Source organism: Dasypus novemcinctus, chromosome 10 (assembly GCF_030445035.2).
Source record: "Dasypus novemcinctus isolate mDasNov1 chromosome 10, mDasNov1.1.hap2, whole genome shotgun sequence".
Lineage (NCBI taxonomy): Eukaryota > Metazoa > Chordata > Mammalia > Cingulata > Dasypodidae > Dasypus > Dasypus novemcinctus.
Genome location: NC_080682.1, coordinates 83,421,400 through 83,435,167, shown reverse-complemented (window position 1 = coordinate 83,435,167; position 13,768 = coordinate 83,421,400). Strand labels below are relative to the sequence as shown.

The 13,768-nt window shown below is 37.9% G+C and overlaps 1 long non-coding RNA gene across 1 annotated transcript in view; it reads left to right on the top strand.

The window, feature by feature from the left end:
• Positions 1-8,843: 8,843 nt before the first annotated feature.
• Positions 8,844-13,768, top strand: part of LOC131280063 (uncharacterized) — a 218,501-nt gene continuing 213,576 nt past the window's right edge. The window contains exon 1 of the long non-coding RNA XR_011649798.1: positions 8,844-8,943. This is a non-coding gene — a long non-coding RNA (uncharacterized lncRNA). The remainder of the gene's footprint in view (positions 8,944-13,768) is intronic.

Below are 13,768 nucleotides of genomic sequence, written 5' to 3'. Positions count from 1 at the left end.
TTCCCTAAGTGTGGCAGAAGCATGGTGCTCATGTTGGGCCAGTTCAGTTGATGGTGTTCTGGAAGTTGCTCTTGTCAACCGAGCCTCAACCCTGTTCCTCCCATCTTTCCAATGATTATATAAACATATAATTTTTCCTAGTAAAACCCTTTGTGTTTCAATTACCTAGAATGAAATCTGTTATTTACAATTGAATCCTAATTGATACAACTTCCAAAAGTATTTTTTAAAATATTTGTTCAGTACTTATTTGATGGGAGCAGTGGGAAACTAATTTTCCATCAGTTAAATTTATAGTCAGGTAGAGAGTCATTTAATGCTTGAATTATACTTACTGAAGCAGTGTCAGTATTTTGAAACAATTTAGCAATATATTTCACAGTTTTCTATAGTTTCTCTTCTCTTTTGCATTTTTTTTTCTGAATTAAACACCTTTGGAGATATGGTAAAATAGTTAACATTTATATTCTAAAATTATAACTGGTTCCTGGGCAACAGCACTATTTCATGATTTCAGAATTAATCTGCCTGCTGAGTTTCATCAATTGTTCCTGTATAAATGTAAGACACAAAAACATAACCTACTTAGCTAGACTGAGGAGGGCAGTGAGGAATACTGAGTACAGGCCCTGGAGGAAGACTAGTTTCAGATTGTATCTCAACCATCTGCTCCTTGTGCTGTCTTGGGTACATCTCAATTTATGCGCCTGAAAAATAGGCTTAGAAAAAATAACCTTACATAATAGTTGCTGGGGTTAAATGAAATAATACATTTAAAGCACTTGGTATAGGGCCTGTAATAATAAGCATCAAAGAAATGTTAGATTAATACTATTGTTTTTAGTTTCCACATCTCTGTACTGTATTTCAAGAAGGGGCAAATTTATATTCCTCTACTTATGTAAGAATTAACATTGAGAAATCTGAGTTAATTGGTTCTATAGTTACTAATTATTTCAGTGATATTTCAGCACCCCTTATAGATTAATCATTTGGATAACTGCCTAACAGCCTATACCTTAATCCAGCTCTGTCTTTGGTTAAGGAAGAGCAGGATCACATGAGCAGCAGAACTGAAGGGTGGAGCAGTTCACTCAGACAAGGGCTATGGCTGATATTGAATTGAGTCACATCTCTAGTATAATCCTCTTTAATTTATAAAAGACTTAAATAACTGTCATTTTAAATCATTACACACCTCACAAATAAATGTCATACACGCCTTAACAGCAATTGAGAGCTGTTAGTCTAGAAGAAACAAATTATTGTGCCCAAAACTGAGATGCTTGAATACAGTAAACAACATGTTTTCTTACATTTTTGGACAGGAAACATGTTTATGTGGAGGACTCAGGATTAATATGGAATTTCATACTTCATACAGCAACTTTTGAAGTTGAGACAGTACATTTAGTCAGGTAGGGAGGTATTCTTGTTTCCTTTTGCAAATGAGGAATCTGCAGTTTAGAAAACTTGATGGACATACACATGGTCACAAAACATATACTTATCAGAAAAAGCAGAACTTGGATCACTTTTCCTGATTGAGATCAGTATCTTTTATGCTTCATTTCCTTTAAAAAAGTTTTCAGAATTAGGATAATGTAGTTATAGAGAACTCCTGCTAAGTCACTGATCTTAGGCTAAATAATGTGATCAGAGCTGTCATTTGGAAAAACACTATGTTCTTCCAGGGTTGTTCTCTTGTAGAAGACAAAAACTAAATCTTACTCTCATACTTTCTTTGGAAGGTAGATGTTAAACTTTTAAAAGCCATCTCTTTAAAAAGACTACCAGACATAGGCAATTTTTAAAGCCAAAGTGAAGGTTTGCAAGTCATTTAAACAATTACTTGGAGAGAGACTGAAATGCCTGGGGATGGGGTTATTTATGGTGCTGCTCTGGGAGCTAGTATATATATATATTTATTCTTTTGAGAGTGGAATTCTGGCTCTGTATCATTTCATGGCTTATTTCAGAATTTAGGCAAGTCATTTATTATGTCTATATTTTGGAATTACAGCCTTGCCTCAAAGGTGTGCTCTGTGAATAAATGAAATTTTATTTGTAAATTTTGTTTAAATTTCTCTGATGAAAGACATATCAGTGTTGATAGTTGTGAAGGAAAAGAATGCTGACAATAATGAGTATGTTATCAGTACCTTGATTTTTATGTAGTATTATTGCTCTGAGAAGGTTTGAACTCCTCCCATGTAGCATCTCTTCTTTAAAAAAAAATTGTAATACATTCACAAGAAATCATTCTTTTTGTAATTTTTTTACAGAATTTTAAATTTGCAGAAGTGAACAAAAAATATGTTATCATCTCATCTCTTCCCATCCCATTCCCCTCATTAATTAAAGGTAATCAGAGTTAATAGTTTTGTGTATATCTTCCAGACTTTTAAAAAAGATTTATTTATTTTCCCCCCCTTCTCTCTCCCCCACTGCTGTTTTTGCTATCTGTGTTGTTTTCTCATTTTCTCTCCTCTAGGATTCACCGGGATTCAATCCTGGAGACCTCTGATAGGGAGAGAGGTTTCCTGTCAATTGCACCACCTCACTTCCTGGTTTCTGCTGCACTTCACCTTGACTCTCCCCCTGTCTCTCTTTCGATGCATCCTCATCTTGCTGTGTGACTCACTTGCGCAGGGCACTGGCTATGCTGGCACTGGCTTGCTGTGCAGGCACACTTTTTCTCCTTTTTCACCAAAAGGCCCCAGGGATGAAACCCAGGCCCTCCTGTATGGTAGGTGGAAGCTCTATCACTTGAGCCACATCTACTTCCCCCTTCCAGACTTTTTAATATACATATATGCACACATACAAATACATATCATTGTTTGATATGAATGTTTTATAAATTTTGCCCTTATCAATATGACTTGAAGAAATTTTCATGTCAGCCCATGAAACTATTTTCTTTCTAATAGATTAATTTAATCATTCCCTTATAGATTTCTAGGTTTTTCATTTTTAAGCATTAGAAATGAGGCTATAATAAATGTCCTTGTGTATATATCTTTGTATATGCTTGTATGTACTTCTGTGGGTTAGATTCCTACAGTGGAATTGATGGCTTAAACTTTAAGCCTTAAAGGGTAGGTGTTAAATTGTACCCCAAAACGCTTGCACTGATTTAAACTTCCATAATAGAATATAAGAATACCAACACTCCATACTTGTGCCAACATAGTTTTTTTTGTATTGTCAATCTTTGAACATTTTGAAATTTGATAGATTAAAAAAATCCTATTTTGATTTGCATTTTTTGATTGTTAATTAGTTTGAGATTTTCAAATAAATTGATCAACTATTTATATTTATTTTTCTAGAATTGACTGTTCAGAGGCTTTCCCCTTTTCCATATTGGGTTGGCTTTCTGTTTCTTATATTTTTATTTTTTTCAATTTAGAGGTTCAATCAATTTTTCTTTTAATCAACAGTGTTTGTTGCACTCATTATATTGTGTTACCATCAACTCCATCCATCACAATGTATTTAATATATTTATAGTTGGCCTTTTTAAACATTCTACATACATCCAGCATCTGCTCCCTTATCTTAACCCACATTTGGTCTCCCCACAACCTACACTCCATAGTCCAACTCCATAAGTCTATTCATCAAATTTAGTTCATATCAGTGAAACAACACAATATTCATCCCTTTGTCTCTGGCTTATTTTACTCAACATAATGTCCTCAAGATTACTTCATGTCATCATGTGCTTTCCCGATTCATTTTTTTTTACAACTGAATTCTCTTGTGTGTATGTACCACATCTTGTTTATCCATTCATAGTTAATGGACATAAGTTGTTTCCATCTTTTAGCAATTGTGAATAATGCTGTTGTGAACATCAGTGTGCAAATATCTATTCATGTCTTTGCTTTCAGTTCTTCTGATTATATTCCTTGTAGCAGGATTGCCAGATGATATGGCAATTCTATATTTAGTTTCCCGAGGAGCCACCAAATTATCTTCCACAGGGGATGCACCATTTTATAGTTCTACCAACATGAAGGAGTGTTCCTATTTTTTCACATCTTCCCCAGCACCTGTAGTTTGGTGTTTTTTATATTTAGTAATGGCCATTCTGTATGGTGTGAAGTGATATCTTATTGTAGTTTTGAGCTGTATTTCCCTCATAACTAGTGATGTTGAGCATCTTTTCATGTATGTGCCTTTGGGCCATTTGTATTTCATCTTTGGAAACATGTCAATTCAAATCTTTTACCCTTTTTAAAAAAAAGATTTATTTTATTTATTTCTCCCCATCCTCTTGTTGTGTGCACTTGCTGTGTGTTTGTCTTCTTTGCTTTAGGAGGCATTGGGACTGAACCCAGGACCCCCAATATGTCAGAGGGAGGCACCTAATTGATTGTGCCACCTCCGTTCCCTGCTTTGCTGTGTCTCTCATGTTTCTCTTCTTGTGTCTCTTGTTGCATCATCTTGTTGCACCTGCCCATCATGCCAGCTCATTTTCTTCTTTAGGAAGTATAGGGAACTGAACCAGGGACTCCCATGTAGTTGGTGGGCGCTCAATCACTTGAGCCACATCTGCTTCCCCATTTTTTTAATAGAGAAGTTGTGAGCTTACAAAACAATCATGTGTAATGTGCAGAATTCCCATCCATCACCCTCCACCAACAATTTGCATTGTTGTTGAACACTTGTTACAGTTTATGAAAAAACATGATCAGACTATTTACCACTAACTATGGTCCATAGTGTACACTTGGTATATTTTTTCCATTCTGCCAAATGGCTGCCAGTGCAAAGTACCAGAAATCTTCTGGCTTTTATATAAAGGGTATTTATTTGGGAGTAAAATCTTATAGTTACAAGGCCATAAAAAAGTCCAACTGAAGATTGCTTTCTCATCAAAGTCAGTTGCCACATGTTGAAGCAAGATGGTCACTGATCTCTGGCTGGTCTCTGCCTTTCTCTCTGGGCTTCCTCTTCCTCTTGAGACTCCATGGGCCCAGTCTCTTGAGGCTTCATGCTTAAGCGATCCTGTTGTCCTCTCTCTCCAGGCATAGGGCTTGTTTCTTTCTGGGCCTCCTATATCAGTCTTGGTTATTCTGCTTTCTTCCCAATCTCAGCTGTAAACTATCAGGCAAAATGGCTTAACTTTCATCTGGGCTTCAGTTGTTTGAGCTTTTTCTTTTCTGTCACATGGCAGGATAAAAAATGACAAAGCTATCCCTTCCTGTGTGTCTGTCTGTGTAAGAGTCCATTTATAACAGACCCAGCAAGGGGGCAGAGACTCAACCTGAGTCACACCCACTAATGTACTCAAACCAAAAGCCCTAATCTTAACAGATAATCTAATCAAAGACAACTCAGCTGAATTTAATGCAATCAGAAGGTATCATAGCCAGAGGAAGAGATTAGTTTACAAAAAACATAATCTTTCTCTTTTTGGATTTGTAAAATAATCTCAAACTGTTATAAACACCTATTATTAACATATATATTAGTATTATACATGTGTTATAGTTCGTGAGGAAACACTCATATTTATACTGTTAACTACAGTCCATCTTCTACTACATGATTCACTGTGATATATAGTACCATGCCTTGTACATTCTATTCAAAGTGCATATGCAGGGGTTTTCACTTTCATCATAGAGTTGTGCAATCATTGTCCCAGTAAACCTTTGATGTTTTCCTTAGCCCAAAAGAAAAAATCCCATTCCTCCCTCTTATTAAAACTTAATGTTGATATAGTACCTTCTTTGAAATTGATGCAAGAATATTACAATATTGCTGTTAACTATAGTCCATAAATTACATTAATTGTATTTTCCCCATGCATCACTATATTCTTATCACCTTGTAATAGTGACATACATTTGTTCTAGTTCATAGAAAAACATTGTATTTGTATTATTAACCACAATCCCCATCCACCTCTGGGTTCTCTGTGTTATTCAGTGCCTAGATAATTCTCTAGCTTTCCTCAATTGACATTTACATACCTAGATTACCTCTTTCAGTTACAATCCCCTTTTATAAAACAGCCATGTTAATTAAACTCACTATACTATGTTATACCACAAACTCTATCCATTTCCACACTTTTACAGTCAAGCTAATTGAAAATTTTACATACAATAAGCATCAGTACCCATTCTCAGTCCTCATCCTATTTCCTTGTAACCTTTAGTCTAGGTTTTAACTCTGTGTTTATTCTTCATATTAGGTTCATATTAGTGAGACAATACAATATTTGTCCTTCTGTATCTGGCTTATTTCACTTAGCATAATGTCCTCAAGCTTCATCTTTGTTCTCATGTGTCCCAATTTCTTGTCTTCTTACAACTGAATAGTATTCCATTGTATGTATATACCACATTTTGTTTATCCATTCATTATTTGATGGACACCTGGATTGTTTCCATCTTTTAGCAGTTGTGAATAACACTGCTTTGAACATCGATGTGAAAATGTCAGTTAGCATCACTGTTTTCAGTTATCATTTTCATTCATCTCCAGATATTTGCTAAATTCTCTTGCAACTTCTTCTTTAAACTGCTAATTATTTAAGGGTGTATTGTTTAATCTCCATATATTTGTAAATTATCCCTTTTTCTGCATGTTATTAATTTCCAACTTCCTCCTTTATGAAAAGAGAAAGTGTTTTGCATAATTTCTATGTTTTTAAAATTTATTGAGGTCTGATTTATGTCCCAACATATGGTCTGTCCTGCAGAAAGATCCATGAGCACTTGAGAAGAATGTATATCCTGCTGTTTTAAAAGGGTATAAGCTCTATAAATGTTTTCTGGCTCTAGCTCATTTATTATATTATTCAAGCTCTCATTTTCCTTGTTTATCCTATGTCCAGATGTTCTATCTAATCCTGAGAGTGACTTGTTGAATCTTCCACTATTATTGTAGAGATGTCTGTTTCTTCCTTTAGTTTTACCAGTATGTGTCTCATGTATTTTTGGGCACCTAAATTAGGTGCATCAGTATTTATCATTGTTATTTCTCGTTTTTAAAAAATTTATTTATTTATTCCCCTCCACCTTGTTGTTTGTGTTCACTGTCTGCTCTCTGTCTTCTCTTTAGGAGGCACTGGGAACCAAACCTGGGACCTTGTATGTGGCAGAGAGGTGCTCAATCACTTGAGCCACCTCAGCTCCCTGCTTTGTTATGTCTCTCCTTGGTTTTTCTTCTTTGTGTCTCCTTGTTGCATCATCTTGTTGCATCAGCGCACCTTGCCTGCCCATCATTCCAGCTTTTTGTCTTGCTCATCTTCTCCAGGAGGCACTGGGAACTGAACCCAGGACCTACCATGTGGTAGGGGGGGACCTAATTGCTTGAGCCTCATCTGCTTCCCTTCTTATTTCTTCTTGGTGAACTGTCCCTTTTATTAACACAAAGTGATCTTCTTCATCTCATAACAGTTTTGCTTTTAAATTTATTTTGTCTGATACTAGTTTTGCTACTTCAGCTTTTTTTGTGTGTTACTATTAACGTGGAATATCTTTTTCCAACCTTTTACTTTCAACTTAATTGTGTCTTTGCATCTAAAGTGAGTCTCTATAGACAATTAATAAATGGCTTATTGTTTTTTATCCATGCTATCAGTCTATGTCTTTTGACTGGGGAGTTCAATCCATTAACATTCAGTGCTTCTACTCTAAAGGCATTACTTACTTCATCCATTTTACGCCTTGTCTTTCTTTTGTCATATCTTACTATTGTCCATCTTTTAACCCTTTCAGTTTCTCTTACTTATAATCTTCATTTCTATACTCTTCTCCAGGCCTCTCACTCTTGTCTCTTCCTTTCAGGCTGTAACACACCCTTTAATATCTCTTGTAGATCTTGTCTCTTGATAACAGACTCTTGCAGTTTTTGTTTGTGAGGACTTTAAACTCACCTTCATTTCTGAAGAGTAGATAGTTTTGCTGGATAAAGAATTCTTGGATGGCAGTTTTTCTCTTTCACTACCTCAAATATATCATACCACTGCCTACTTACCTCCATGGTTTCTGATGAGAGATCAGTACTTAGGCTTGTTTGAGGCACTTTTGTAAGTGATACATTGCTTTTCTTTTGCTGCACTCAGAGTCTTCTCTTTATCTTTGACATTTGACATTCTGAACAGTAGATGTCTCAGAGTAGGTCTATTCAGATCTATTCTGTTTGGAGTATGTTGTCCTTCTTGAATATTGATATTCATGTCCTTCCTAAGGGTTGGAAAATTTTTAGTCAGTATTTCCTCAAATATTTTTTCTGCCCCCTTTCTGTTCTCTTCTTTTGTTTGTGTGTTTTGTGTTGTCATTGAATTCCCTGGATCCTGTTCAATTTTTTCCATTCTTTTTTCCGTCTGATCCCCTATCTTTTCAAGTTCTGATGTTTTGTCCTCAATTTCACTTATTCATTCTTCTACCATTTTAAATCTACTGTTATATGCCTCCAATGTATTTTTTTAAAATAAGTAAAATAAGTTTATTAGGGTAAACATCTAGGAAAGTTGAAAGGGAGAGGAAAGGGAGAGAAAACCTTCAGACCATAATGTAGATCTAACTCTCTTTCAAACTATTATGACTGCAGTCTGCTGACTGCTTTGAGGTCTCTTCAGACATCAATATAAATGTCCAAATGTGGAGGGGGAGGCCGTGGGGGAGGTCCAAGAGGCCCCCAGGGCAAAGGAGGTGGATCCTGTCTCAGCATTGGCAGTGGAGGGCCTCCCATGGAGTGGGGCATGAAGGGAGGTCCTGGAAAAGGAGGGGGACCCCTTGCAGCCATATTAACCTTGCCCTCCTCTGTCCACCCAGCAGGGAATGAGCTTCCAGAGCTGCTGTTCCTCAGGGGAGCTGCACCAGGTCCTGGATCTCTCTGTGGAGGGGCGTCCACATCAGGCCTTCCCGGCACCAGTTTCTTATGTTTCTGGGATATTTCCAGTCTATGTTTCAAGTAAGCAGCCTCCCTGATCTGTTCAACCAATGCCCTCTCTAAAGCATGCATTTTGAGCCAGCTGTCATGAGCTTTCTCCTGATGAAGAGCAACCTGTTGTCTCAATGAGCTCTCTGTTTGCTGCAGATGTTTTTCCATTTCTTCAATTCTTTGCATGTAGTACTTGACTTCCTCTGCCACCACCTTTGCTTTTCCCTATTCCTCTAAAAGCTGCAAGTGGCATTCATGCTGCTCATGTGGTTTCTGTTCCAGCTTCTCTTTGGTGGCCATCCTCCTTGACTCAAAGCTGTTTTCAAGAATCTCCACTTTCAGCCTTAGGGTTTTGCATTCTGCTTCTGTTGCAGCTTTCACAGACCTCAATAAGTGGCAATCCTCTTCCAAGTCCTCTTTCTGTTCTTGCAGCTTATAGTTAGTGGACATCAAAGTGCTCAGCTGACATTTTAATTGTTTCATATCATCCTCAGCTGCTGAGATGACCATTTTTGCCTGGGACACATCCATCATCTGTATCATTTGAAATTTCATCTTTGTGTTCATATCACCTGACAGTTCTCCATGCAAGTCTGTGTGATTGTCCTCAAATGCACTTTCAGAGACACTCCTCAACTGGGAAATGCAATTAGTCAAAGCGGCCATATAATTGATTTTTTCAGACTGAGCTCCTTGCAAATCTTTCTGGGTCTTTTCTAAGACAATGATTTATTCCTGAAGGTCAGAGTACTCTTTCCTCTGGTGTTCAATTTCCTGCTATAACTTCTCCCCTTGGCCTTTAGCTCAGCATTTTCCTTCCACACCTTCTCCTGTTCTGTCTTAGCTTTTGCCTCAATGATTTTGGCTTCATGAATGGCATTTTGGACCCCATTCATATCAGAAGTAGTCTTCAAATAAAGCGTTTCAAGTCTGCTATGATTTTTTCTTTTTCCAAAATCAGGTCCTGATTGTAGGCATTCTGAAGTCTCTCACTCTGCAGGGTAGCTCGTATCCACCCAAGGATGTTGCCCAGCATTTCATTTCTCCCCTCCACAGTTTGGATGTTAACCTTAAATTTATTTACTTCCTCAGAGAGAATATTATTGTTCCTCTTTGTTTCTTGAATCTATTTCTTTGATTCATTGATCTTCTTTTCCAAATTGATTATTTTTTCTGGAAGTATCGCATTTTGCTCCATGCAGATATTGATCTTCCCCAAAATTTGCTGTAAATTCACTTGATATATTTGAGGCTTTACAGGAAGCACAGAGCTCCAGAAGAAAATAGCCAATGACGCAATTCCCAAGGAGGCAGCAATAATGATGATAGCTTCTGAGGAATTCCATAAAAAGCAGAATCAGGATGAAAACCAACAGGCAGATATTCAGACAGATTGAATGGGAACCATAGCTCTTGTTCTATATATCCATGAATTACTTGAATTAAATTTTTTGTAAAATTTCCAAAAATACACTCAACACTTGCAGTTGGGTACCTGGGACACCCCAGCAGGAAGAGCCAGAAAAGCAGCTGGGGCATCTCCATGTCCCGCTCCCCTGGGAGTAGCTGAGGGCACGGTTGGAGAAGGGGCAGGGCAGCTCCTGGATGTTTGCAGGGCAGGAATTGGGGGTGGGGCAGAGGTGGAGCTGTGGACACATGTGGGGGTATGAGCTGAGAGGGAGGGGGGCTTGGGTTCCTAAGAGGGGAGGGATTGGTGAAGGGAGAGGTGAAGCAGGGGATGGGGAGAAGGGAGGGGAGGAGGGGCACAGATGGTGCTGGGGAGAGATGGGAGCCTCCAATGTATTTCCTCCCCCTTTTTTAAAGTGTTACATTAAAAAAATATGAGGTCCCCATATACCCATCACTCACCTCACCCCATTCCTCCCACATCAACAACCTCTTTCATCATCGTGGAACATTCATTGCATTTAGTGAATACATTTTGGAGCACTGCTGCACCACATGAATAGTGGTTTACATTGTAGATTACACTCTCCCCCAGTCCACCCAGTGGGCCATGGCAGGATATACAATGTCCAGCATCTATCCCTGCAGTACCACCCAGGACAACTCCAAATACTGAAAATGCACCCACATCATATCTCTTCTTCCCTTTCCCTACCCTCAGCAGCTACCGTGGCCACTTTCTCCACATCAATACTCAAATTTCTTCCATTACTAATCACAATAGTTCTGTAGTAGAACATCAGTAAGTCCACTCTAATCCATACTCTATTCCTTCGTCCTGTGGACCCTGGGATGGTTATGTCCACTCCCCCTCTATATCAAGAGGGGGCTTAGATTCCACATGGGTGATGGATTCAATTCTCCTGCTTGCAGTTGAAGGCACTCTTGGCTCCCTGGTGTGGTGGTTGACCTTGTTCACCTCCCTGTTACCTGGCCAGGGTAAGTCCAATAAACTAGCGGGTAGGAGTTGGAAGTCTGCTGAGGTTCAGGGCCTGGCTGTCACATGGACAGTCCAGAGATTCAGGTCTCCTGAGTATACACCAACCCCAGCACCAACCACAGGTCCAGTAAAAGTAACAGATGAGGCATGTGTAGAAAGGTCACATCTGAGTCCAACTCCATCACACTCCAATGTATTTTTAATCTCATCAATTTTGTCTTTCATTCCCATAAGCTCTGTTGCTTTTCTTTGTAGCTTTCAATCTGTTCTTTATGCTCATAGTGTCATCTTAATATCCTTTATTCCTTTAATATTTTCCCTCATTTCCTTAAATTGATTAAGGTTTGTGTAAAGATCATTGATTAGTTTTCTTAAATTCTGTGTTTTATCTGAGTTCTTGGTTTGTTTTTTTTGGCTTGGTCATATTTTTCTGTTTTTTAGTATGTCTTGTTATTTTTTGTTGATATCTAAGCATCTTATTATGTTGGTGATTTTACTTTGGTGATGAATTTCTTCTCTTGCCTAGTGGTTTTGTTTGGCAGCTCTTGGTAATTCAACTTTTTCTACAACTTTAAGATTGCCCTGTTTTAAGTTATCAAAACAGGGGCAGGGAGTCATTGATGGGGCATAGAAAAGGAAGACCTTCATTTTTCCAGCTACCCAGCACATGCCGCTCTTTGACAAATCTTTCCAAAGAGATGACTTCTTTAATTTCCACTAACTAGCTCTTCTGAACCAGCTATTTGTGTTATGGTTGTTATAGTCACCAAAAGGAATCCATACTCAGCCCTCAGTTGCACCCTCCTTCTTCCCAAGGAAGAATATGTTCTTTCCCCTCTTCATTGACCGTTCAGGTTTTTCCAAAGCTGTTTTCCTCAGGGGTGAGAAATGGGTGGCATTCCCAGCTGTGGGGGCATCAACTCATGGTTTTCCCTTTGGTCTCTTCATCTCGCTGTCCCCAGTCTCTTCTGGACAATGTGTGTAGCACTCTCCTGGTCTGCAGGTCCCCAAAACAGCTCCATCAGACAACTTCTGTGCTTTCTCTCCTATTTTGCAGCAGAGGTGCATCCCCCCAAGCCATTCTGATGCCATCTTCCCAGGCTCTTATTTCTCTGTTTCTTATTGATTTGTAAAATCTCTAAAAATCTTGTGTTTATGTATGCTGTGTTAAGTGGATTTCTCCCAGATTGCTATTTATCTTTTAAAAACTGTTAATTTTGTGTTGGTTTTTTTTTTTGCTAAGGGAAATTTTATAATATTTATGAAATCAATATTTTTCTCTATGGCTTCTGAATTTGAATCTTGCTTAAGAAAGAAAGTCTTCTACCCTAAGATCATGAAAGCAACTCTCTTATTTTTTTTTTTTAAAGCACTAAGGGCTGCTTAATTCTTAGAGTGTTTTATTCTGAATGACTGTGAGGAAGGGACCTAACATAACATTTTTTCAAAATGTTTAACCAGTTGTTCCAAATCATATGTTAGCTAATTCATTTTCTTTTAAAAATTGGAGAAGTTGTAGATTTTCAGAAAAAATATGCAGAAAATACAGAGTTCTCATTTACACCCCTCACACTTACAGTTTACCCTGGTTTTTTTTTTATACTTTGCATTAGTGTGGTAACTTTGTTACAACAGATGAAATAATATTATTATAATTATACAACTACATTAGAGTTCACTGTCTTGAACAATTTTGTGGTTTTCAAAAATTACTTAAGCAACACATATAACTAATATCTCCCCTTTTTGCGACATTCAAATATATAATCCAGTGGAGTTATATTCACAATATTCTAATATCATCATTACCCATTACCAAAATTTTCCCAACACCCTAAATGGAAGCTCTATCAATTAAGCATTAACTCTCCATTTCCTCCCTCCACCCTCGTCCCTGGTAACCTGTATTTTAGCTTCTGACTCTCTGAATTCACTTATTTTAATTATTTAATACCAGTGAGATCATACAATATTTGCCCTTTTGTTTCTGGTTTATTTCACTCAACATGAGTTTTTCAGGGTTTATCTATGTCGTCTCATGTATCAAAAATTCATTCCTTTTTAAGGCTGAATGTTATTTTATTGTCTCTTTATACCACACTTGTATATCCTTTCATCTGTTGATGGATACTTTTTAAAAAAAGATTTATGTATTTATTTCTCCCTACCCCCTCATTATCTGCACTGCTGTGTCCATTTGTCTTCCTTATTTCTTTAGGAGGCACCAAGAACCAAATCCAGGACCTCTGTTGTGGGAGGGAGGTGCCTAATTGCCTCAGCACCTTGGTTCCTTGCTTCTCTATGTCTCTCATTATGTTTTCCATCTTGTGTCTCTTGTTGTGTCAACTTGCTGTACCTGCCCATTGTGCCAGCTTGCTGTCTTCTTGGAGGCACGAGGAACCAAACCAGGGACCTCCTGTGTGGTAGGCAGAAGCCCAATTGCTTGAG